Source organism: Carassius auratus, chromosome 19 (assembly GCF_003368295.1).
Source record: "Carassius auratus strain Wakin chromosome 19, ASM336829v1, whole genome shotgun sequence".
In the NCBI taxonomy this organism is placed as follows: domain Eukaryota; kingdom Metazoa; phylum Chordata; class Actinopteri; order Cypriniformes; family Cyprinidae; genus Carassius; species Carassius auratus.
Genome location: NC_039261.1, coordinates 2,949,373 through 2,975,729, shown reverse-complemented (window position 1 = coordinate 2,975,729; position 26,357 = coordinate 2,949,373).

Below are 26,357 nucleotides of genomic sequence, written 5' to 3'. Positions count from 1 at the left end.
TTAAAAGATAAATTAATGTTTGGTGTTTAATGTGCATCTCAGAAAATGCTTTATTTAAAAACCCACCTGAATGGCACTTAAATGCACTTAATTCATCTGTCAACTTTATTGTCATTGTTCAAAGTACAAGTACAGACAGAGAAACAATTATTAATAATTAAATGTTTTTTTTTTTTTATGTATGCATTGCATTCTATGCATTTAAAAAAAAAAATCTAAAAAAGGAAACTTAAGGAAACTAACTGGTAATAGTGACCTCTTTCAATATGCTAACAGTGAAATGGTAAAACGTTTTGTTTCAATTATTTCCCAGCTACACCATCAACTTCATCCTCAACATCAACAGATGCGTTGTCGGGGGGCCTCTATGTCCATTTTGCTTGGGGCCCCAAAATTCCTTCAAACGGCCCTGTTGTTGATTCACAGCACCAGCGTGGGCGAGGCGTGGTCAGGAGATAAACTTAATAATATGAGTTCATTTAACTAAATTTATTCAAAGGTTCAAATATGTCTACAAATTAGTAGAATCTACTTGTATTGTATAAGTAATGCAGGCAAATTTAAGTATATATATTAATTGAATTGTTTAATTAAATACAAAATCCGGGTGAAACTGAAAGTACTGCGCATTTGCAGTGATGCAGACGCACGGAACAAGTGGCTCTTTTTTTACAAAGGGTTGTATAAATGTGTTTCCTGTCATTATAAAACTCTCCTTTAACTTGGCAACTGTGAAGTGGAGCAAAACAACCTCCCACCAGTCCTTGTTTTGGATTCTCATCTACTGGCAACCCATTTTGGGTGCAGGGAGGGGAATTTTTTACTGCGTGATAAATATGAGCATCACAGCACAGCGGTTTCTATGCATATTTATCTATAAATGCCCATTAAAGGATAAATATTAATTCTGATGTTAAAAACAAATAAAGAAACCACGTAGAAGGGTGAACATGGTCTCACCAAGTACAACATGTTTCTGGATCAACATCCTTGTTGATCCAGGAACAACATTCCAATCAACCAATCATTTTTTTTTTTTTTTCAGGAAATATCTGTTATAGGCTTAAAATCAGAGTTAGGTGCTTCTACACACTTGTTAATCATTTCTCACTGATTTTAGGAATATATTTTGGGTAGGGTTAGGGTTTAGGGGTAGGGGTTGGGTTAAGTTTATATTTTTTGAAAAAAAAAATTGATCCAGGATCAAAAAAAAAAAAAAAAAAAGTTGATTCAGGTACATGTCTTTCTTAGCAAAATCACACCGACCGTGTAGGGGAATGGTTATTATGTGCGAACGGTGAGAAACTTTTTATTTGTGCTGTGTGCGCATGTCAAAAAAAAATTAATTTCCGCTTGTAACATATAAATGCACACATCAACCTGATCACTTTATTTAGTGTTCATGTAAACGCTACATACAGATTCATTGGCCTTGTTTGATTGGGGTTGGAGCTAAAAAAAAATATTTTTCAGTGTATGCACACACAACAGTTGTCGAGTAACCTATGTGCTGCGATTGTGTATGACTTGGATGAAGGCGAAAGCTTATACCACAATGTAAAAAAAAAAACAAAAAACCTACCTTTAGGGATAGCAACATCTCATCACCGGGGCAATGCCCACAAAAGAACACCTTTGTACCTTCTTTACCGCTAAAGGGTGGATAATAGTACCAAAAGAGTAGGTTACATTACTGTACCTCTCTAAGTTACTAATATGCTGGATTTCTTCCGACATGTTTAAAAATGACCAGCAGATGCGGTTTTGGTGCTTGACCTGACACATAATTCACATGTTGCCTGCCACTGCAATACAACCAATGGACATATGATTTCTCCCTAAATCCTGATTTCTCCAAACAGGAAAAAATATATATCTTAAAGGGTTAGTTAAAATGAAAAAAGAAAATTATGTCACTAATGACTCACCCTCATGTCGTTCCAAACCCGTAAGACCTCCGTTCATCTTCTGAACACAGTTTAAGATATTTTAGATTTAGTCCGAGAGCTCTCGGTCCCTCCATTGAAGCTGTGTGTACGGTCTACTGTCCATGTCCAGAAAGGTAAGAAAAACATCATCAGAGTAGTCCATGTGACATCAGAGGGTCCGTTGGAATTTTTTTAAGCATCGAAAATAAATTTTGGTCCAAAAATAGCAAAGACTACGACTTTATTCAGCATTGTCTTCTCTTCCGTGTCTGTTTTGAGTGCGTTCACTGCAGTTTGTGATATCCGGTTCGCAAACGAATCACTCAATATAACCAGATCTTCTTGAACCAGTTCACAAAATCGAACTGAATCGTTTGAAACGGTTCTCGTCTCCAATACGTATTAATCCACAAGTGACTTAAGCTGTTAACTTGTTTAATGTGGCTGACACTCCCTCTGGGTTCAAACAAACCAATATCCCGGAGTAATTCATTGACTCAAACAGTACACTGACTGAACTGCTGTGAAGAGAGAACTGAAGATGAACACCGAGCTGAGCCAGATGACGAACAAACAATTGACTCATTCCTCAAGTAAATCGTTCAACAGGATGGATGATGTCCACCCCTAAACCAAACCCTCAGTGGAGTGTAAACAGATTGTACAGAAATGTAAATGAGAACTATGATGAATGCAAAATAGTTATGAATAGCCACGGGTGTGTTCAACACTCTTTTTTCTGCCTTTTTTTCTTTTGTAGCACAAATAATTGCATGTCATTGTAAGTGTGAGATCTTACTTTGCAGCTGAGAGTACAGTTATTGATAGCCTCATGAAAAAATTATACATGCCTCAGCTTATATATCCCCCTTATTTCCATAACTGCTCTGTCATGTCTCACATAATGGCCGTCAAATACGCACAGCAAAGTTTAATCACAATAGGCAGGAATCCTATTTGATTTGTTAGCTAGCTGCTGTATATTTCATTCTTATGCACACATTCTGACTAGCATCAGTTTAGAGTAAACTCTTACTGATTTTAATGACATGATTATATGAACAAAAGACTCTCTACTGTCCTCAAGCAGTCCTCACTGTAAAGTAAGCTGACAATATTGCAAATTTGTAATAGACATTGTGGTTTAGATCCAGAATCATTAATTCTAATCATTAATGCAAAGAGGGAATAACTGCCAAAATTCTTGTGACTTTGAATTGCAAACTTTAAATTGAAGCAAAAAATGTTTCTAGGGACCTCTTCATATCTGGGATTGTGCAGCACCCATAGAGACCAACTAATAACCTTAGTTTACAAGTCAGACATTAGATCTTCTAGGACAAGGATTGACAATTCTGCTTATGAAAGGGCCACAGTCACTCTGTAGCCATGACTACATTCGGAACAACATCAGTTGACTTCTATATAATAATAAAATGAAATGGTTTAAAAGTTCAAGTTCACCAATGTTCTATCCTGACTGGTTTGTTTGTGGGGGAAACAAATGGCAGATTTGGCATTATGATTGGTCAGATAGCCTGTCATTCAAATATCAGGCAAATGGTGACTGTATTTTTCTGGGATGATTAATCTGTCTATTAATATCCCTACTATAATTTATTTATGCCGTGGTAATGTTTTCTGCGGCCAATTTTATTTTAGTTCCTAGAATGCTCTGATTAAAGGTAGGATAACATTCTCTGAAAACATTCTAAAATTGTTTGATGATAACATGATTAGAACATTTTCCTATAACATTCTAACACTAGGTGTGGACTTACATTGCTATGAAGTCAAATTTTGGTTGAAAGTGAAAACCCACCCTTTGTTTGATGTCAAAGCTAAAGCATTACCAGCTTCACTTATTACAAACCAGATTGACTTTATTTCTGTAATACATTTACAAAAGTTCTTATTGAGATTAACATAGTTTAGATGCTGATGGTTTATTGAAAATAATAGTTTAGTTTGAGGTCAACATTGTGGTGATCAGTAGTTGGACAGTTTGACTCAACCTTTTCAAATATAGTTTTTATTTGGCTGCTGCAACTTGTAATTTGTTATGATAAAACAGTGAGAAAATGTTTTTATCAGATAATGTTGGCTACTTACTGATGGTAAAGATATTATCATTATGCAGTGATCTAAACAACTGATTTCTGTCTAATCTCCACTATTAATTTCATATTAGTGGCTGTAGTAACGCACTTCAACAGAATGAGATTCAGCAGTGCTTTAATCAGATCATCTGAATTGTTCTGTAAATTTTGAAGCACATTGTTCAGTAATTTGAACTCCTGAATGCTTAGATAAATAGAGATACCAATAATCAGTGTATTAATTTCAACAATGGTGACATGGTTCATGCAGCAATGCATTCTGGGAGCCAAGGATGTGTTTTGTATGATATACTGTATTCAGAATACATTGCAGCATGAAACATGTCACCATTGTTGAGATTCACACACTGATTTTTGATAATTGTGTGATAAATAAGCTTTTTCTTAATCTTTGAAATTATATGATTACAATTCTGCTGGATGTCAGTCTGTAGAAACTATATAGTTGTTATTATAAATACTGTGCTACTGCTATCATTTTGATCCTTCAGAATATGAATTATATTGTTTGATGCTAATTATATATTAATTAATATCAGGTTTGTAATTTTATTATAGAATTCCATTATAGAAAATGCAGATCCATGTGTGAGATGATCATCTAAAATGTAATATATATAGGCCTATAATATAGTAAATTAAACATTACCGTGTTTTATAATTTATACAGATAACTGTTATATATGCCAATAAAATAATATTAGATTTTGTATTATTATATAATCTGTCACACCCACTGAAGACTCATCAGTAGGTCACACATGCTGTGATAGCGCTGAAGTTAACTCTGGAGCAGGTTATCTTCAGAGAGCAAGTCACTATGGTTACTTACACACCCTGAAAGTAACTTCTGATTTTGGAAATGAAAGCTGAGGTTATCCGCTTGCTTATCCTCTAAGATACCTGGGAATGTCACATAACCCGCTGTTTGGAATACTCCACTGATCATATGTTCCCTTGATGTTTTTGCAATAAAAAAAATAAAAAAAACTTCAACTTCAACTTCAAAAAGCTACAACAGCTAGAGAAAAATGTTGAAAAGTCAAAAGTCAAACTTGCCAAAGTAAACACTTATCAACATAATGGTGACATCAAACCAAACTATTACTTTTTAACATCAACATCTCAACCTCTATTAATCTCATTAAGACCTTTTGTAAATGTATGCCAGACTTAAATTAAATCTGATTTATGATAAGTGAAGCTAGGTTTTTATTTTTTAATCAAAATTTGATATCTGAGCAACATCTAAATCCACATTCAATGTCCAGTGGGAAGCACCCCACTTAAATCTTTATTAGAATGTTAGAGGAAAATGTTTGAATAGTGTTATTAATAACCTTTTTTAGAATTTCTTAAGAAAATGTTATCCCACCTTTAAGGAGCATATTCTGGAAACTAAAATAACATACATTCTGGTACAGAAACACATTTCTTAGTACAGGCTGTAGTGTCTTTTTGTATTTATTTTTTTAAGAGAGTAACATGTTAATTTAGCGTGTTTCCTAATCATCTGATAAAAAAAAAAAAAAAAAATATATATATATATATATATTTTTTTTTTTTAAAAGTAAGAAAATTATGTGCAGCACCTATAACCCTTGTGCTGTGCTAACAATCCTTTTACCTAATTTGGTGTTCCATGTCAAAAATGACCAGCCTTTTAAATTGTTTGCAAATCTCATATTATGCTATATCATCTGGAAATACTGGATTCAGTATTTTTTGTCAGAAAGCATTCTTTCAATTAGCAGAGGTTTTGTATTTTTTCTTTTCTTTTTGGAGCTGATTAATCATAGGCCTCATTGATCTGAGCTTATGCGCCTCAGTATTTAACCAAAAAAAATTAAATAAATAAATGTCCACAAAACTGAGGTCCTTAAGCCCTGATCAATGAAGTCATGATCAATTGGTTCCAGAAAGAAATATAAAACCTGTCCTAATTGAAAGAAAACAAGTTTACAAAAAATGAATCCAATATTTGCCAACGGCATGACATAATGAGAGTAATTTTTGTACAAATGTTGCATGGTTGGGACACACACACACACACACCAAAAAACTATCAACATTTTTAGGAAGTTGTTATAACCTACAGTACATGAGCAATATCAGTAAAGAGTAAAGTTAGTCAAGAACTATAATTCTGTCAGGACCACTATCATCAAAGATGATTGATAATTAGCATACAGTTTGGATTGGTGGTTTGGTTCTGTTCTTGGCAAGAGCTCTCTGCACATCCTTGTTACCTAGCATGGATAATAGCAGGCAGAGCAGCAATAACCCCCCAAGGTAAACAGAACAGAACCAACATTAAGGTTCAATAATTTAATGTAACATTTTAAAAATAAGTCAGCTTCAGAAGAAAATGTTGAAGTAGATCGAGCAATGTGTAAGCTGCTTACAATACTGAAGGAACTTATATAACATATAACTGATGTTTTTCAGTCAAGTTTTGTTACATTAAAATTAGTCACATTGTGTGTCGTCAAATGGGTTGTGTCTTGTAAAGTTTTTTATGTTTTTTTGTGTCTTGTAAAGATTTATTCTGCTTTTTTTTTTTTTCTTCATGTGAACAGACCTTAAAACGACTGAAGGATACTGACTATATCACAGCAGGAATGAAAGATGTAACGCAATGATCATAATGCTCCACAGGTCACGGTCTGACAAAGCTTTTCTTTTTAGAAGTTTAGAAAAGGATTATCCGGGTGTCGCTGATGCATCAGACTTTGGGGAATCCTCAAAAATATCCCAGTCACCTCTAAATGTTCCGTGTGTGCTGTGTTTGAATTTAGATTAACCTCCTGGTTCAGTGTTGTGGCCCATGGGATTTCCATTCTGACTGTGAGGTGGATTTCATTTGAACACTATGATGACTGTTTGTATTCCATTTCGTCTTAGATATTGTTTATATGAGAGGTTGTTACTGCAAGGTTGGTGCAGTTTGAAAGGTCATGCTGATATGTGTTATGACACTCGCATATGACTCTAAAACACAACATTGTTTATTATTGATGCAGATATGTAATGCCATTCATTTAAAGACACCTAGGGAACTTATATTGGAAAGAACAAACATAATACATGAAAGAAAACATCCTACGCCAAAATAGTTGTCTCTTCAGTGAAATAACCTGAACTCTTTCAGATTCTTTTAAAAAGAAAATAGCATAATTTTCCTGTGCTCATTACATGTGAAACAGAGGTCAAACAGGTTGGGTTACAACCCAAATAATGAGATTCTCTAGATTGCCTCTTACTACTTTAAAGTCAAGGGCCAACTTATTTAGAGTCAAATCCTTCAAGCTTCCTTCAAAACAGAGGTGTTGGATTGATAAACTGTGCAGATTAATACATTTAATGTTTCTGTTTGTAGATTGTTGACCATGTTTTGCCCTGCAATCTAAACTGAACTTGCAGCTTGTGTCACTGCATTACTATCAGCTAATAAAGAAGGAAAGCAGGATAACTAGGACAACCCTTTCTGTTTTCATATGGAAAACTCATAGTTGAATTCAAGAAAGTGTAGTTTCAGTCCACGCACTGCAACTGTTTTCGCTGATGAAGTTTCTCATCATATGTGGAGTACGGTACTCATAATTCTTTTCTTGTTCTTACTGAGCAGTGAGTGTTTCTAAACCCTCTGGTCAGATCTTTTTTTTTTTTTGATTTCCACAACTAATGTTCAGTTCTAAATCTATTCAAATACTAAATTAAAATCTGGAACTAAAATCTTCAAGACAGGAATGGAGTTACCTAAGGTCTGAAATAAAATCTAGTTTTTACCCCGAAAATAAACATAAAAGCAAAACAAAAAGAAGTATTTAGCATTCGCAAATCAAATACAGTATGAGCAAATGTATGACATTGATCAGTGTTTTCAGTGTTTTCAGGTATTCATCATCATCAAAAAATAAATAAAAATAAAATAATATCAATAATAAATCACTACTGTTCTCTGACGATCGGCCAACGATTACTGTCCATTTTTCCTCAGTGACAATAAATGAAACGATTATTTATAAGAAAGAAACAGTGAAAGTGCAATGCATCATCCTTACGGAGACTTATGAATCACACTGAATCGTGTATCAGCTGCATTTAATAAAGCAACCGGGCATCTGTATTTGTAGTATTTACTGTGCAGTGCTATGGGTGTACCATGTGTCTCTCTGCAAACATTACAGGCTGACTCATGCTGCTGGCGCTCATGATAAACAAACGTCCTGCTCAATATTGAGAAAAAACATGCAAGATGAATGTGCTCATAAACAGAGCTGTAAAGAGAATATAACCAATGTAATAATTCCACATGGATGTGTAAACCCATCACCAAGATTTATCTTCCTATTAGCCTGTATGAAACAAACATATGATGACATTTGGAGAGATGTGGTCAGATGTTTCAGCCTGGATCAAAACCCTGTCTGTGTAAGTCTTCACATCGGACATACTTAAGTAGTTTATGGACATAGCATGATCATAACCAAATATTCTACTTGTTAAATTACCAATTATAACTCTGTAGAAAAAGAATAACTAAACACAGGAATAACTAAAACTCCCAAAAACACTTCAGTTAATGAGGAATGCAAAGTATATTCAGGGCAATTATTTTCCGCACAGGCCTTATTACGTTAATGAGGCTTGACTCATGTTATACTTCAGCTGATTGTAAAACAAAAGAAATCATTTGTTAGTCAGATTGGTCTAGAATGTCTAGGATGAAGATTACATACATGTTGTTGATTTCTTGAAAGCATTAGGCTTTTTTAAGAACTCATTTTTTTTTCCATCTATGAATTATTAATCTGGAATTACATTAAAATGCAGACCATACAATTACTGAATCTGTAGTGTAAATAAATAAATACATACACTAATACACAATCAATCAAATGCCAAGACACATTCATGTTGTAAGGAATATATTATTACTATTGCTCCCCCTTTCTATAGGTGGCTTTAATTACTACACCTACATTATTGTGCTCATATTGTATTACAAAACACTTCTGCTGCTATTGAGAAGTGCAATGCAAAAACATGAATGCACACAATAAGTGCCTTGTAACAAACGATTGATTTAAATGTAAAATAAATAAATAAATAAATAAATAAATAAATAAATAAATACATACAGTAGTTCAGGCCACCTAATATAAAGTGGGATCTTAATGTTTATTTTTTTTTTCTTCCATGGCTAGACCACATTACATTTGTATTATGTTTAGTCATTAAATGAAAACCTTTCATGAAAACAGTAAAAAATAAAATAAATAAATAAATAAATAATAATCACAAACAGAATATGAAAATTGAAGAATAGTTTTCTATATTCAGCATTAAACTGCAGACAATGTTGTATGCTGCAATTAAGTAAAATAGATAGTCTAAACAAATAATTGAACTGTACTGAAGAGTTCTTGTTGTGCTTGTCATTCTTTATAAAGACAAACAGATTCATCATCTTGAATCTGCAGGAAAGCAGGGTGTAATGCTTTTAATCATAAATCTAAAAGCATCTAGACAGTCAAACATGAATGCCCACATGCTCTTAGAGGTCCCCATGTTGATGCTATCTGGTGTCATGACTAATTGGTGACAGAATCATTAAAACACAAAAATCTTGTTGGGGCTCGCCAAAGGCAGCTTATTACTGCCTTGCCATTTCCCACCCTTCAACCAGCTAGATACAAATCTGTAATCGATAAAAGACAAAGCAGTGGTTTTCAGGTCTCCCAAGACCTGAATCTATTTCCCACACTTACCTCACTTGCCAGGTCTTTGCAATTCACACATAATGACATCTGAGTAGGTGAGGTACCTTAAAATATCTGATACATTCGCATGCTATTGCATTTTCTCAATTTACTGTGATATTGAACTGTAATGAGAAGAGTTTCAAAAGACATGAAACATACATTTCTGTAGCACTGCTTTCTGATCAATGATCTATGTTTTAAACAATAATTTAAATACAAACAATGTAATGCTATTAATGTTTTCCAAAATTGAAATGAATCAATTTAAAGCAAAGAGTCAGGCTAATATATATTGGCATGCCTGGATGATTTTCACAAATAAGCACAACATTTATGACTTTTGAAACCTTAAAAAACTATAGCTAGGTAAAAAGATCAAATACAAATGAACTACAATACGGTCACATGACTTTAACTTCACCACAATTAAGCTTCTGAAAATTATTTATTTTTTTTAGTTAAAAATATTATCCATGAGAAATTAATGAATGATAGCTATATAATATAATAAAAAAAAAAAAAAAAAAGGAAAAAAGAAAAAAAAATCTCTGGCATTTCACCAAAATGACCATTTAAAAATCCCATGGACTTTATGATGATGGAAAAGGAAGTGCTAAAATGCAAACTTGTGTCTGGTATTTATCCTGGTATTTATTTATTACCAAGAGTGCAGGTATCCAATATCTGATGTAAAATCACATTTTTGAAATGACTCTGCATTTATACAGATAAAATGTAATGCAAAATATAATTTTATGAAATGTAAAAAATAGATATTAAATTTAATAAATATTAAATTCAATTTTTGGACTCTTTCTGCCCTCCTGCATCTCTCTGTCTCTCTCTATGTGCTTTTGTAACTAATAATATGGACAGGGCACTATTAACCAGTCCCAGAATAGGTACACTAGTAACACTATCAATGATAATATCATATCTTATCAAAATGTGGTCCCCTTTCTCACTGAACGTGGGGTTTAGATAAAGATTTGTGTCTCATCAGAAGGTTTTAGGTCCAGTGGCTGTTACACTGAAGCTGTTCCTCTCCATTTTGTCAGTTACAAAGACATGGATGATCTCACATCATGATTACCTACCAGTTAACTTACAAGCTATATATTAAAAAATAAGGAATTTTCTGAAATTATGATTTAGATTTTTGCACGTTTCTCTTTTAGTTTTTTTATTATTAGAATCACTCTCTGGATGGAAAGTTTAGTCTGATTATGCTTTGGCATCAATTTGTGCAGACCGTGTGATAATGTGATTATAACTGATGCATACACCATATTTTGCTCAAACCGAGAATCGAGAGGAATATTTTGTCCCAACATGTTTCTATTCTGCATAGTTGAGTGACGCCATCAACATGCCTCACGCTGCATCTCCTTGACTCTGCCTCCTGACAATTTAGCTGGGAAATTGTTTTGTGTCTGTTCCTGAAGCATGTAGTCGCAAGTGAGATTGAGCTGAGCGAGGGAAAGCTAAACAGGGATGAAGAAGGGCACAAATATTGTTCTATTATACTTGTTTTTTTTTCCTTTTATTTATGCTTTCCTTTTCTTTTCTTTTTTTGATTTTTAAAATGACACATGTATATATTCTCCTAGAAGAAAAGAAAGATGGTGCTTCCTCAAATAAAAAAAAATAAAAAATGAGGGGGGGGGGGGGGGGGGGTTGTGGATAACAGCCAGCAGATAATTAAAACAAATTACATTTTGACAGTGATGACAGTGGTAGGCACTCGTTTTATGAGTAAGAGTGACACCACTGGATGAAGTGTCAGTGATTTGAGCATAGTGTGTTCTCAGTCATAAGCATGGTTATGAATGTAGGGGAAGACAACATTAAAAAAAAAAAAAAAACACAACAATTTACTTGAGAGAGGGCAGAACTCAGTGATTGACTAATTATATGGTTTGTATGATCACTCTTGTGTTGATGATGATTCAAAATGGTGAGGGACTTCTTACTGAGTAATAACTCAAACTCTCAGAGGTCAACTTTTTAGCTAATATCAGAGTAACAGTAAACTTCACCGGTGCATCTGCGATCATCACAACACCCGCAGTGTTTACAGAGCATTAACTGACTAATGATCTGAAATGGAGTCTATAAATAACAATAATGGTGCAGTTTTCTCCAGGTATTCTATTTTCTCCCACAATCCTGAAACATGCAGGGTTATTTCACTCGCAAATAAAAGCCTGAAATCTGAGGCAAATTGGTGCTTGTTCATGTGGAGTAATGATTGCATAGTGTTAATTATCAAAGACGTGATCTGAGAAACATTTGGCAGGCTAAATATCTGACCTGTTTGAGACTCGGAGTCTCACAGTACGAAATGCTATTTTGACTGGAAATGACATCAGTGACGACCTGCGGCCAGTGACAGAGCAAGATATAGATTCAAATCATACATGAAAGTGAAAAAAGTGACAAGTGAAAGTGAAACTTGATTTTACATGATTTGACATCATTCCATTTTGACACCCCTGTTTCATGAGAACAAAGCACATTTCCTGGATTAAAGAGCAGCTAATATGGCATTTAAAATGTTCCAAATATTGTTTTAGAAGTCCCCAACAACAGTTTCGCATGCATGCAGTGACAAAAAAGACTTTAGTTTTCTTATAATATGTATTTATTTTTACCTGTTTTGACAGCGATTCTCAAATGATTCGTTTAGTGATTCACTTTTCAAAACCCCGCCTTCACGTGATACTTGATGATGATAGTTCCCCAGTTTTAATTCTCATTATCCAATGAAAGGTTAGATTTTTCTGATTTTTTTTTTTCTTAATAAAGGATCAAAAGGATTAACAATGCAGATACATTTTCACAGCCTTTTTTGATCATATTTACCAAGGGTGCCGATGTTTTTGGAAATGACTGTATACTGTATCTTTTATTTCCCATGACCATGACAAAATAATAAAATAAAATAAAATAAAAAAAGTCACATGTGAAGAATCTGTTCTACACCATGTCTGATGACTCTTCAATGCTCCCCTATCACGAGCTTTACAAAACTGAACTGAATATGTCAGTCTGGAGGAAAGGAACTGATTAATTACACAGGTAAGAACTAATTTTCTCACTTTTGGTAATGTTCTAAAAATACCACTTTATATGTAGAGTGAGATATTTTAGGGAGCACCCAGCTTGATTAAATTAAAGCTGCACCTACAGTATTTGCCTGTGGCTATTGTCACACCTAGGGCCCTATCTTGCACCCAGCGCAATTGACTTTGTACACCGACGCATGTGCCATTCCTATTTTGCACCCGCGCAAAGCGCGCTTTTCCCTCCACAGAAGCACGTCGCTAAACTAGTGAATGAACTTGCGCTCCCTGGGCGGTTCAGCGCAAAAAAGGAGGCGTGTTCCGGCGCAAACAATCCCTGGTGCTATTTTGCTGTTCCATTAAACAATTGCGCCACTGACCAGAAAAAACCTAGTCTAAAGTCAGTGGCGCGTTGCGTGTTGTTCATTATGCTATTTTAGGGGCGCATGCTTGACCATAATGTATAGCGTGCACAACGCGCATACACTTTGCTCATGTAATCTACACAGATGCAACAGTTATTTTTGCAAATCATAAATTGTTACACTAAAAAAATATTAACACATGAGATGACGGAAATAATTGTGAAATCTTGCTTACAAATTATTCAGGCTAATTGTAGTAATTAAGGATCAGACCTGTTTGCCCGATAGTGGCAAGACATATATGTATGTAAGGACATCTGACAAATTTGTTTGTCCGTCAAGAACCAGGAAAAAAAAAAAATCGATGAAACAATTGTGGCTATTTCCTCCCACGCCTGTTTAACCGACGCTATTTTGGGTGGGTTTCTCCCATCCCCATACAACACAACTTCTCTGTCTTTCACTGCTCTTACAAGAACATCAGTCTCCTCGGCTGTGAACCGCTCCTGGCGTGCGCCTGGTAAATACGCCATAATAATAGCAATCCATAATGGAACTTGCGCACCTGCTTTTAAAGGGAATGTTGGATGACGCTCCGATTGGTTTATTTCACGTTACGCCCAAACCACACATATGAATAATGAAGCTACTTCAGACCAACCCATTTTAGATTTGCTCCGGGCGCAAGAGCCATTTATCCCGCCGGGAAAATAGCAACAGCGCCGAGACCCGCCCACAAAGTTACTTGCGCTTCGCGCTTTGACACTTGCGTTTCAGATCGTTAAAATAGGGCCCCTAAAGTGTTTAGAGAGAAAATGTTATTAAAGAAAGAAAGAAAGAAAGAAAGAAAGAAAGAAACTTTAAATGTGTTACTAATGATGAAAATGAAAGAAACATTTATTCATACACAGATACATAAATATGTTTTTTTTATAAATGTATTTATTGAATCTAGACGTGTTTTAATTACTAACAGTAGAACCCTTCAATACAGTTGGCATCAACTACATTTTCTATATAGCTCCAGGACTGAATCCATGTATTTTTATATAAAATACAAATAAAAAAACAGTATGGTAAAAAAAAAAAAAAAAAAAAAAAAAACATCAAGGTACTTCAGTGTCTATAACTTTTAATATTTTTGAACATTATCAACTCTAATTGATAAAAAGTAAATCCCAAAGGGTCTTTTTTTCCAAAGTCTCCACAATTATGTCTGTAACACTGAAATAAGGAACTGTTTTTTTTTTTAAGTTTGGTAGGGCACTTTCAGCTGTGAGTCCCATAATGGGGGGTCTGATTAACAGGTTACACTGGCCTTTCGGCCATACTTCAGATGTTGTCTTGACCAATTAGATATTGTCTTTGCTCTGGGTGTTGCAATGTTTCTACTACCCGTTCATAAATCATGTTATCTTATCAATCATGTGGTCCAATTTTCCCGCTCTTGCAGGGTATAATTTTGGACATGACTCCTATAACAAGAATATGATACATTTAACAAATAATTGATTGTCAGAAACGTTTCAAGTAATAAATTTCAAACACACACATACTAAACATGAATATGAATCATTAACCTATTCAATAGTTATTAAAAAAGACATACCCAATAAGTGATTAGAAACATGATAGTCAAATGTGTGGGTTACATATATGATATGAAGTTAAGCAATGGACTGCTATTCGTTTATGTAAGAATATAAAAACTTCATAATCATGGGAAGGAGGCAGGAACCAGCAAACATTTAAAATTAAGTTTTCTCCTTCTTAATAACCAAATAAACAAAACCGCGTGACAACCCTTCAGGGATGACTGCCGCGCACAAACAAAACCAAGCACAAAATAAAGCCCAGGCCTGGTCCTCTCTCCTCTTTTATCTCCTCCGTGGGACTCGAGACCGGTGAGTAGCGCAGGTGTCACTCACTTCCAAATCACTCCACCTGCCCCACTCGTCACCGTTTATAAGTCTTTTTTTAATTCATTTTGGTGCATCTTCATCTGTAAAAGACAGTTTCTGTGCCATTCTTTGACACAAGGATGTTCTGTGACCTGTGACGGAGTCAATCCAAAGAGCTTGTGATTACTATCATGGATTTACATGTGGTGGTCATGCTTTGCATCTCTTTGAACATCAATCTTGATTACTTGCATCAATCTTCTCTCCTTTCTGAGTTGGAATTGGCAATGTTTTCTAATGGTTGTTAATGTTGAAAGCTGTTCTGTGAAATAGTTGGTGGGTTAGCTTGCTTCAGACTGGCTGGCGTGCGGATTTTATTTACGAACATCCTGTGTCTTGAGCCTTTCCGTGGAATTTGGCTCCTCATGTTTCAACCATGCTCTCGACTGAATCTTAAAGAGCCTGATCCGGGTTTGATACCCTACAGGTAACTGTAACTATGATGATATATTGAAGTTACTGTACAGATGAGAGTGTTAAAGTGTTACAAACTGATATCTAATTTGAAAAGTGAAGTGTGTGTATAAAAGGAAAATTTGTTCAGAACAGAAATAGAGATCCAGACGAGAAAGCAAAAGAAGTACTTTCAGCAGGGAAAGATGGTTTCAGATTTGCCCTAGCATAAAAAGTGAAAGTGAGAGTACACAGAGTATTCAATATCCAAAGAGAAATAGGAAATTCCCTCAGTAGTATACAGACTATGATTATGAGATAAAAGGTGATGAAGATCAGGTGTTGACAAACATTGGCTATTGTTATTGTGTTGCATGTGATGTTCTACAGACACTGAAGGAAGCATTGAGCTCTTCAAAGTCAGAACAGTGGGTTAAAGCTATGAAGGATGAGATGGATTATCTGAGAACAATACCTACACACCAACATTTTAACTGAAGGTAAAGATCCAGTGTGGGGCACTGAAAATCCTGATTAGACAATATATAAGGCTAGGTATGTAGCAATGTTTGCAGCGACTGATGGCCAAATACTCAAACTTGTAATAGAAAATGTTGGGAATAAAATTTAAATATCTTGGAAAATGTAGGCATTTTTGTAGGCACTGTAAACCGAGATCAACCCCACGTGAAATGAAAATTTAAAAAAGGTAAACCCACTGATTCAAAGAGTTATCTTTAAGTGCTTGGCAGTTTAATTTATGTAATGATAATTACATGTCCAGACTTGAGTTTTATTGTTAGTATACTGTCACAAAATCTATTTGCACCAAAAGAACAACATTGGGTTGGAGCTAAACGTGTTGAGATATTGGAAAGGTACTATGGATTTGGAATTTGTGTTACAAGAAAGATGATGCAAATCTTTAACTTGTAGCCTATAGTGATGAAGACTGGGCAGCACACCTGGATGATAGCCATAGTATTACTGGTTACTGTTTTAGTTTGTTAGAAAATTGGCTTGTTATTTCTTGGAAATCAAAGAAACAACAAACTGTTGCATTATCCTGTACATATGGCATTATCAGCTTCTGCACAGGAAAGCCTATATCTTGTCAGTTTAATAAATTGAATGGACAATGTACTTGAATTTGCACCAGTGACGATCAGGGTGCTATTGCCCGTTCTTAAAACCATGTATGTCATCAGAGGTGTTATCGTATTGACATAAGATATATTTTTGTCCGATCTGTACTCAGTGATGGCAAAATAACTCTTCACTACTGTTCTACATTTTATATGGTGGCAGATATTTTAACTAAATCTGTATCTAGAGTCAGAATGGATAAATTTGTATTTTCTGTTTGTTGTAATGCACTGTATCAAGTGGGGCTGTTGAGGTATGTCATTGTATATGTTCTCAATTGACCCTGTGACCTAGTTTCTGGAAGTGGGTGGGGTAACACCCACAATTATCAGTAAATGGCCATTGCTCTGTCTCAGTAATGTGAGCGTGTGCATGCAGGCTGAACAACACTTGGTTGTATGTGTGTTATGTTTTATCCTCCATTATGAGAACTGGCAATCCAAGTTCTTTTGGCGATGGTTCTATGTGTCAGAGATCAGGACTGGTTTGAGGCAATAGACCTGAAAGATGTTTACTTTTATGTCTCAATCTTACTAAGGCACAGGCCATTTCTTCGGTTTGCTTTCGAAGTACGGGCATGTATGTACAAAGTTCATCCCTTCGGGCTGTCCCTGTCTCCTTGCATCTTAAAAGAAGATCCTCTCAGGTGAGTGGGCATTCAGATTCTCAATTAACCTTGACGATTGGCTGATCCTAGCTCACTGGTGAGAATTGGTTTGCACAGACAGGGACATGGTCCTTGACCACCTTGCTCGATTGGGACTTTGGGTCAACTGGGAAAAGAGCAAACTCTCCCCTGTGCAGAGTACGGTGTACAATTGGACTTGGTTATGATGACTGAACACATCACACCTCTCTTCAGTTGGTGCTGAAATGCTTGAGGGCTCTCTGGCTTCCTACCCGAGTCCCAAGATGGCCATGGCAACACGGCTCAAACCATGAGAACATCACAACATTGTGTTGCTGTACCTTCAGTCCTTGAGAGGACGTCTCTTTTCTATGGGCAGGAGTGCCCTCAGAACAGGTGTACAGATGCATTATTGTTACAACAGATGGTTCCAAGACAGGCTGGGTTGCCATGTGCAACGGGCATGCGGCATCAGGGTCTGTACATGCCCTTAGCTACATTGCCATATCAGTTGCCTGAGTTGTTGACAGTGCTTTTGGCCTTGAGGAGCTTTCGACCCATTGCCAGTTTCAATACTCCCTGACAGAGGCTTCCTTCTGCATGTATGCAGTGGCTTACAGCTGACCCAGGGGCCTACTCAGGTATGCATTTCCCCCAGTGAGGCTCATTGCACAAACACTGTGCAAAGTCAGGGAAAACAGAGAACAGCTCCTGCCTGTGGTCCCTTATTGGCCCAATAAGACCTTGTTCTCAAAGCTCATGCTCATTGAATCTGTACTTTACTTCCTCTAAGGAGACCTGGACAGGTAACTGACTGCTTCTACACTTAAAGTGTACATGGCTGCGATTGCAGCAAACCATGACACCGTAGGAGACAGATCGGTGGGAAGCACAATCTGGATATTAGTTTCCTCAGTTTCCTCAGAGGAGTTTGGAGGTTGAACCCTCCGAGGCCACATCTCATTCCATTTTGGGATCTCACTGTGGTCTTGCAAGCCTTACAGAGAGATCCGTTTGAGCCCCTCTCGTTGGTTGAGTTCAGTGCCTCCTCTATGCAGATGGCCGCGCTCACTTCTGTCAAGAGGCTGGAGGATCTCCAAGCCATCTTCGTTAACAAATCATGCATGGAGTTCAGGCCGGCAGACCCAACCTGTTTCTGTTGTGCCCAGTGTGAGCCTTACGCACATAACCAGTTTGCACTCAGAGTTTCAGATGTTCTGAACAGCTCTTTATCTTCTTTGGGGGACTACAGAAGGGGAATCCTGTCTACAGACAAACAATATCCCACTGGATGCTGAGTATTATGGTGAGAATTAGGAGCGACCCCAAGTGTCGTCCACCCGACACAAGATCTCTGCTCCCTTCATCAGGGAATGAGGGTTAGTTAGGGTAGTTTGAAACTTTTAAATTAATGTGACTTTTGCTTCTGGAATCCAGTTGTTTCACACGGATATGTATTTGTTTGGTGATTTTTTATTAGTCTTACTGTGCTTTCACACTACCACTTTTGGTGCGCACCCAAGTTCGATTGAAGTCAGAGGTCGGTTGGAATGGATGATGTGAACGCTGTCTTCCGAACCCGGGTGCGCACCCATGAACCACACCCGGGTCCACTTAAAAAGGGTCTGGGATATGGTTCGCTGCTGATGTGAATGCAATCATACCAAATATGTTTCGAATTCTTGTAAATAAAACGAACGGTTTAAAAAATGTAAATATAAAGTGCAGAGAGCAATGTGATGCATTTGCTGCCTTCTCCTGCACTGTTGTTACTAAGCAACGGGGTAAACAGCTGCTGGCTTGATGACACAAACGAACCGCGGATCGGACTTAAATATTATAATATGAACAGTCTTATTACAGAGCCGTTGTTAATGGACAAGCTGCACAAATCAGTAGTGATAATGGGTCTCATTCATGAAACACGAGCAGAACGAATTTTTGTGTAAATCGCGTGTAAAGTGGTTTTGGCGTAAATTTTCGGATTCATTAAAACGTTCGTATTTTCCAAATGTTAGTTGGTACGAAAGAAATCTACACCTGCTCCCAGCCACGTGTAAATAGTGCGTTTAACTTCTGAATGTTTTGCTCATTAATACGGCTGCATTTTAATTCACCTTAATCGGGTACATATTTACACAGCATTTTGAAAAAAAAAAAAAATATTAATTACATACGGTTTTTCTTTTAACTTTTATTATGAGAGCCAGTAATAGGATCTGTAATATGCTGCCAAACTTCCTTTTTAGGACCTGATACGCCACTAGTACGCTTGAAAATAAAATGTGGCATTTTGAATGAACTTCTGATAATAAAACTTCAATTTCTGCAGATGAGAAATGTTTCTTTTTCAGTCGCTTTTGAGAAGACATGTTGAAATCCTTCGTTTGGCGTCATAATATGATGCTCACATATAGTTGTCAGTCGGATTTAATGGGCGGGATTTATGGTAATTGAGAGTGAGCGTGCACGCGCGTCCCATTTACGACTGATTGGAATTCATTAACACACACACACATTTCACTATCACATCTGACGTTTACGAAGTTTTTGTGAATCAGGAGAAGAGTTTTCGGGAAGTTCTCTTTACAGCTTCTCATTTAACAATGGCTCTGTGTAGTAACAGCTGCTCTATGTTAAATCATGCACCTGATGGAATTAACCGCTGATTAGAAAACCGGCTTTACTGACGAGATGTGCATTAATCATAAAATAAAATAAAAATAAAAAAAGAAGCCATTGCATCAAATTTTGCAAAAATTACGCAAAGATTAGAATGTATTCTAAGTTCTTTAATACTGTATGTCAGGTAGTATGTCAAATGTGCCAAGATGCTTTATTTATGAAAAAAAGTGTTCATTTTGTGTGATCTATTACTTTATTGGATTTAAATGTAAGATTGACACACTTGTATAAATAAAATCAATAGGAGGCATGCCAATACTGGGGTGGAGTTGTATAATTTCTGGAATCTAATAGCAGGGCACACATTTATTTTATTCATCTGCATGGAAAGGAGATAGATGGATGGACGGATGGATGGATGGATGGATGGATGGATGGATGGACAGACAGAGGGATAGTTTACATTCTGACCTCAAAAATGTGACATTTAATCAGACATAATGTATAACATATATAACATTGATTCACATGTAAAAATATTTTAGTTTTGCCGTTCTGTTTCATTTCCCTCTCATGAAGCATCTCTCATAAAGAATTTTTCAGGACCTGATGGAGGCCTGTTGTGATTGATTGAGTAAGAATAAGTCAATACTGCCCTGAGCTTAAAAAAAAAAAAAGAAAGAAATGATGGAAAAGAGCTTAATGTGCTTGCAATTTTGTTAGTGTCCATGACCTTCACATCACCTGATAAGTCTTGACATGTGGTATGGGTCGATGAATGAGAAGCTAGCAATGAGAGGGCAGGGAAAGACGAAATTAGATTGCACTGACTGAACTACAGTCAGGATTTGAAAGAGTTGAAAAACACCAAATCTCCAAACCTCAGTGTCCCTCAGTTTAGGTCTGTGTAAAATCACAAATGGATGTTTGTTAAAAGCAAATGCCTTGAATCATTTAAAAGAAATTGAATCATCTTTAATGCAAAATGCTAGTATTTTATTATTATTATTATTATTATTACTTATTTTATCAAAGTCTTCTGCGTTAAAAGATGAAATTATGGTAAAATGATGGCACTTGATGGCACAGTTAGGCAAGATTCCTCCTCATCAAAATACGCAGAAGCCCTCAGTCGTGAACAAAGATGAATGCAATTTCAGAATTTCTGCCCTGCAAAATCTGAGTCAATACATGGCTTATGATGACTGACCCGAAAAAGGCTTCTAACATTCACAAGCAACAAAAGGAAAAAGCCACCCATAGCTCGGATGCATTTCCACTCCGTTTCATTCCTCAAAAGACTTCCCAAAATCTCCAGAAAATGCAAACAAGGTCAGCCATTTGGATTTTTTAAGCCCCTTGACAAAAGAAAAAACTCATTTTTGATCTTTTGTTCGGAGCTAAAGAGCAACCAGCGTTCTTTACAAACTGATTTAAAAGGTGCCTGTCTCATCTCTGGATCACTTTGTAGTTGATGAGACATGTTTGAAGATTTAGCTACCTGAATGGGAGCCTCAAAAGGCAATTTATTTTCCTATGATTCGCAATTCTCCTTGTTTATAACATCAAATTGAGTTTCAATACTTCACATTCTAATTTGTCCAAAGCTTGTTAGAAAGTGATAATAAAAGTGTGGTTTGCGCCTTTAACAAATATCAACAGGGCCAGAAGAGAATTCCAAACAGATTGTATCAAACTATTTTTCCTTGGTCTTCTTAATTTTTCATTAGCACCTTAAAACATCCTAAACGCAAAAAAGCATGCTGTTTGGACGTACCTTTTCCCACATGCTTAAATAAGAAAGTTTTTGAATATATATTTGACGTATATTTGCCTCAATTTATCTAATGCAATTAGTTGAGTTTACATAACAGCTCATAATTAAGCTATTATGATTAACTGTTTGTAATTTGCAAAGCAGGGGACTAATATGCCATATGGCTTATTATAGGCGTAAAACATGAATGTTAACATGCAGTTATGCATTGTTTGTGGTCACAAATGGCTCATTTATTCACTTATACATTTTTCACAATTTATAGTGAAAGCAACATAGGGAAGAGAAAGCAGTTTTGGACATAACCCATGTGGCGTGACAACAAAAATACACATCTCCCGTTATACTCAGTGGAGCTGTTCACACTGAGATGGCCTGTTGCAGCAACACACATACAATCTCAGCTGTCCTTACTTCACTAAATAATACAGTAGGAGTCACCTGTGTCCATATATCAATAAATATATTGTAGTACTTTGTTTTACAGTGTCCTTGTTACATGTACTTAATAATGGAGTAATAACAGTAAAGCATGCATAATCACATGCAGCTAACAAAGACCAAACCCCTAACCCTTTAGTAAGTACATGTTGATGATTAATATCACTTTCAGTAACACTTGTTTTTAATAGTTCATTAAATGTCAACTAACTCTCATTGTAATATTGGTACACACTTTAAATGATGTGGTGCTAAGTACTTACGTCATTTTTTTTTTTTTTTTGTATTGCAAATACATATGTTGTATTATGGTTATTTTTAAAGTGTAAGGGTAAGTGTAAGGATTTTAGACTACATAAATGAATTACAAATAACTATGGAAAGATATTTAATACTTTATTTTAAGGTATCATTGTTATGCATATTACAGGTACTGTACATGTTACTATTATAATAACAATGAAATACCCATAATTGGATGCAAGTAACCCTAAGCCAAACCCAAATCCTAACCATATAGTAAGTACTTGTAGTTATTTAATATTACTCAATACTTAAATGAATAATTTCATTGTAACAAGGTCATGAGACTGATGTTTTAGTTTGAAGTTAAGCAAAGTTTCAGATAACCTGTGAATATATTTTTAGTATGGCTATCAATTCAAAAAAAGTTATTCAAATGTTAATATGCTTTCCATTAAGAATGAATGAATTAAATCATTTACATTGCAGAGTTTTTTATGAAGAAAATAATAATTTGTTCATTTAAAAATTGCTTGATGTGGGGTTGAAGCAGTATATTCAAATTGTTTGTGGTTTGTCTCTCATAGCACTTGTTTCTTCTTCAAACAACTATTCAAAGACACTGAAAGACCCACTGATATTTTTGCTGTGATCTGAAACTGCACCTCTTCTTTTGTATCCATGAAGATATATCTTTATATATCCAAGACTAAACAACTCAGACCATTTTTCACCCGGGTGATCTATTGTGCTCTCACATTCGCAGACACACAAAAGTTGCTGTGGCACCAGTAAAGTTCTTTTAAAGAATGAAAAAAAAAAGCTCTCATTTCTTCTCTAAGCTGTCTGAAAGACATTACCACCCTTTTGTAAGTGCAATCAATATTTCTGCTCTCAGCAAGCCTTTGTCACATCTCTTTTGAGAAGTTCTGCAAAATTCATTTTCCAACAAAAACATTTGCTATAATGTCAGTTTTGGGAGAAAGTGCATTAAGATATATATATATATATATATATATATATATATATATATATATATATATATATATATATATATATATATATGTCACAAACACAGCCTCTGTGGCTCCCTCCGGTCACCACCAGAGGGAACCGTCACCCGAGTATTAACCTCCTTCAAACTCCATTTCCCTTACACCCCGTACCTGGGGCTGATTACCTGCACAGGTGTCGCTCATCTTCATCCCCTATTTAAGGAACTCTCCCTGTTCTCTCAAACGCGAAGTCTTGTTTTGCCCATGCAGACATTACCGAGCGTTTTCCCACTGTTGGATCTTCCGTGTATGACCTGGACTGTTTATTGGACTCTGATTCTCTGCCGCCTGCCTTATCGACCTCTGCCTTGTTCTCTCGCCTCTGCCTGCCAGCCGCCAGCCCTGATTCTATGCTCTGTCAAGGTTTATGATTGTGATCTGTCTACGTGGTATCTAACGCCCCTGATTGACCCGTTTCTGTTTACTCTGTGGATTATTGAAATAAAGCTGCTTATGGATCATAACGTCTCCGACTCAGCGTTACAGAAGACTTCGCCCACTATTGATCCAGCGGCTTTCTTCCAGATCACGGCAGAAGTATCCGCTCAAACCGCGGCGCTGACAGCACATCAGCAGCAGCTGAATCGACTCACCTCTCTCACCGAAGAGATGATCCGAACCCTCCAATCACTCCGCCTGCAAACCCCGGAGGGAAACATTCCAGCAGCACCTCAACCTCAGCAAATGGCCGCCGCCGTGGCCACACCTCCCGCTTCAGTAAGCCCGCGCTTGGCGTTCCCAGAAAAATTTGATGGATCACCAGCCAGATGCAAGGGGTTCCTATTACAATGTTCGATGTTCGTTAACCAGCAACCCTCGTTATATCCCACAGAGGACAGCCGAATTTCGTTTGTGTGCTCTTTGCTCACGGGGAGAGCACTAGAGTGGGCCACAGCCATCTGGAACGGGGATCGATCAGTCTTCACCACCTTTTCAGCATTTCTACTCCGATTCAGAGAGGTTTTCGAACATCCCGCAGGAGGAAAGGAGGTTGGTGAACAGCTTATCGCACTCCGTCAAGGAGGAAGATCGGCCGCAGATTATGCCCTCTCATTCCGCACCCTAGCTGCACAAACTGGCTGGCCAGACGACCCTTTACGCCTACACTTCAGAAGGGGACTGGATGCTGAGCTGCAGACCGAACTAGCCTGCCGAGACGAGGGCAAAACCCTCGAACAACTCATCGATCTGTCCATCAAGGTAGACAATCTGATTCGGGCACGTCGGCCCCGATACCGAACCTCATCATTCACCCCAGTCAACAGCACAAGCCCGGATCCAGAACCCATGCAAATCGGAGTTACCCGATTAAACGAGGAGGAAAAGTCACGCAGGCGACAGCACAACCTATGTTTATACTGTGGCTTGGCTGGACATCTACGGGCTTCATGCCCCACTCGACCGCCGCGACATTCAGCTGCGGTGAGTTATCCCTCTAGAACTTCTTCAATGTTGGAGATACCAGTCATGTTATATGTTCAGGGAGTTAGCATCGAGGTGAGGGCATTGATTGATTCCGGAGCTGCGGGAAATTTTATTGATACCACTTTCATGGAGACTCATAACATCCCATGTATTCCATGTACCTCTCACTTGGCAGTGGCAGCCCTAGATGGACGACCGCTGGGCTCCGGTCGCATCCAAACCATCACTGAGGAGTTAGAACTCACCGTCGGGGCTCTCCATTCTGAAAAGATCCACCTCTACAGCTTCCAATCTCCTCATAACCCCATCATCTTGGGTCTACCCTGGCTGGAAAAGCACAATTCAATCATCACCTGGTCAACGAAGCAGATATCACAATGGTCAGATTACTGCAAAGAACATTGTCTCCACTCCTGCACCCGACCCACGATCACTCATACTTCCCCATCGGCCTCTTCACTGCCTCAAGAGTATGAGGATCTCCAGGAGGCTTTCAGTAAAACCAAGGCTGCGCAGCTACCTCCTCATCGACCAGGCGATTGCGCCATTGAACTGATGCCAGGCGCTCAACCACCCAAGGGCCGAGTATTTCCGTTATCTCAACCCGAAGCCACAGCCATGAAGGAGTATATCGAGGAGGAATTAGCCAAGGGATTCATTCAACCTTCCACTTCACCAGCTTCTGCAGGATTCTTCTTCGTGAAAAAGAAGGATGGAGGCCTCCGCCCCTGTATAGATTACCGTGGCCTCAACGATGTTACGGTGAAGTACCGATATCCCTTGCCACTCGTCCCAGCGGCTCTAGAGCAACTACGCCGAGCAAAGTACTTCACGAAGTTGGACCTCCGAAGCGCCTACAACTTGATCCGAATTCGAGAAGGGGATGAGTGGAAGACGGCCTTTTCAACCACCACTGGGCACTACGAGTACCGGGTCATGCCGTTCGGCCTTTCCAACAGTCCTTCCGTGTTCCAAGCCTTTGTGAACGACATATTCAGGGATGTGTTGAATTGCTGGGTCATAGTCTACATAGACGATATCCTCATCTACTCCGAAACGTATACAGAACATGTGAAGCAAGTCAAAGCCGTCCTCCAACGCCTAATCCAGCACCAACTGTATGCTAAACTGGAGAAATGTGAATTCCACAAACAGACTATCTCCTTCCTGGGTTATGTAATCAGCGCTGGAGGAGTAGCCATGGAGGAGGGGAAGGTTCGCGCTGTAGTCGACTGGCCCCTACCCCAGACTCTCAAGGAACTACAACGCTTCCTGGGTTTCGCTAACTTCTATAGAAGGTTCATCCGCGACTTCAGCTCAATCGCAGCACCAATGACTTCCATGGTTAAGAAGGGTTCTCAACGTCTCCACTGGTCCTCCGCCGCCCTCAACGCCTTCCAGGCCCTCAAGGATAGAT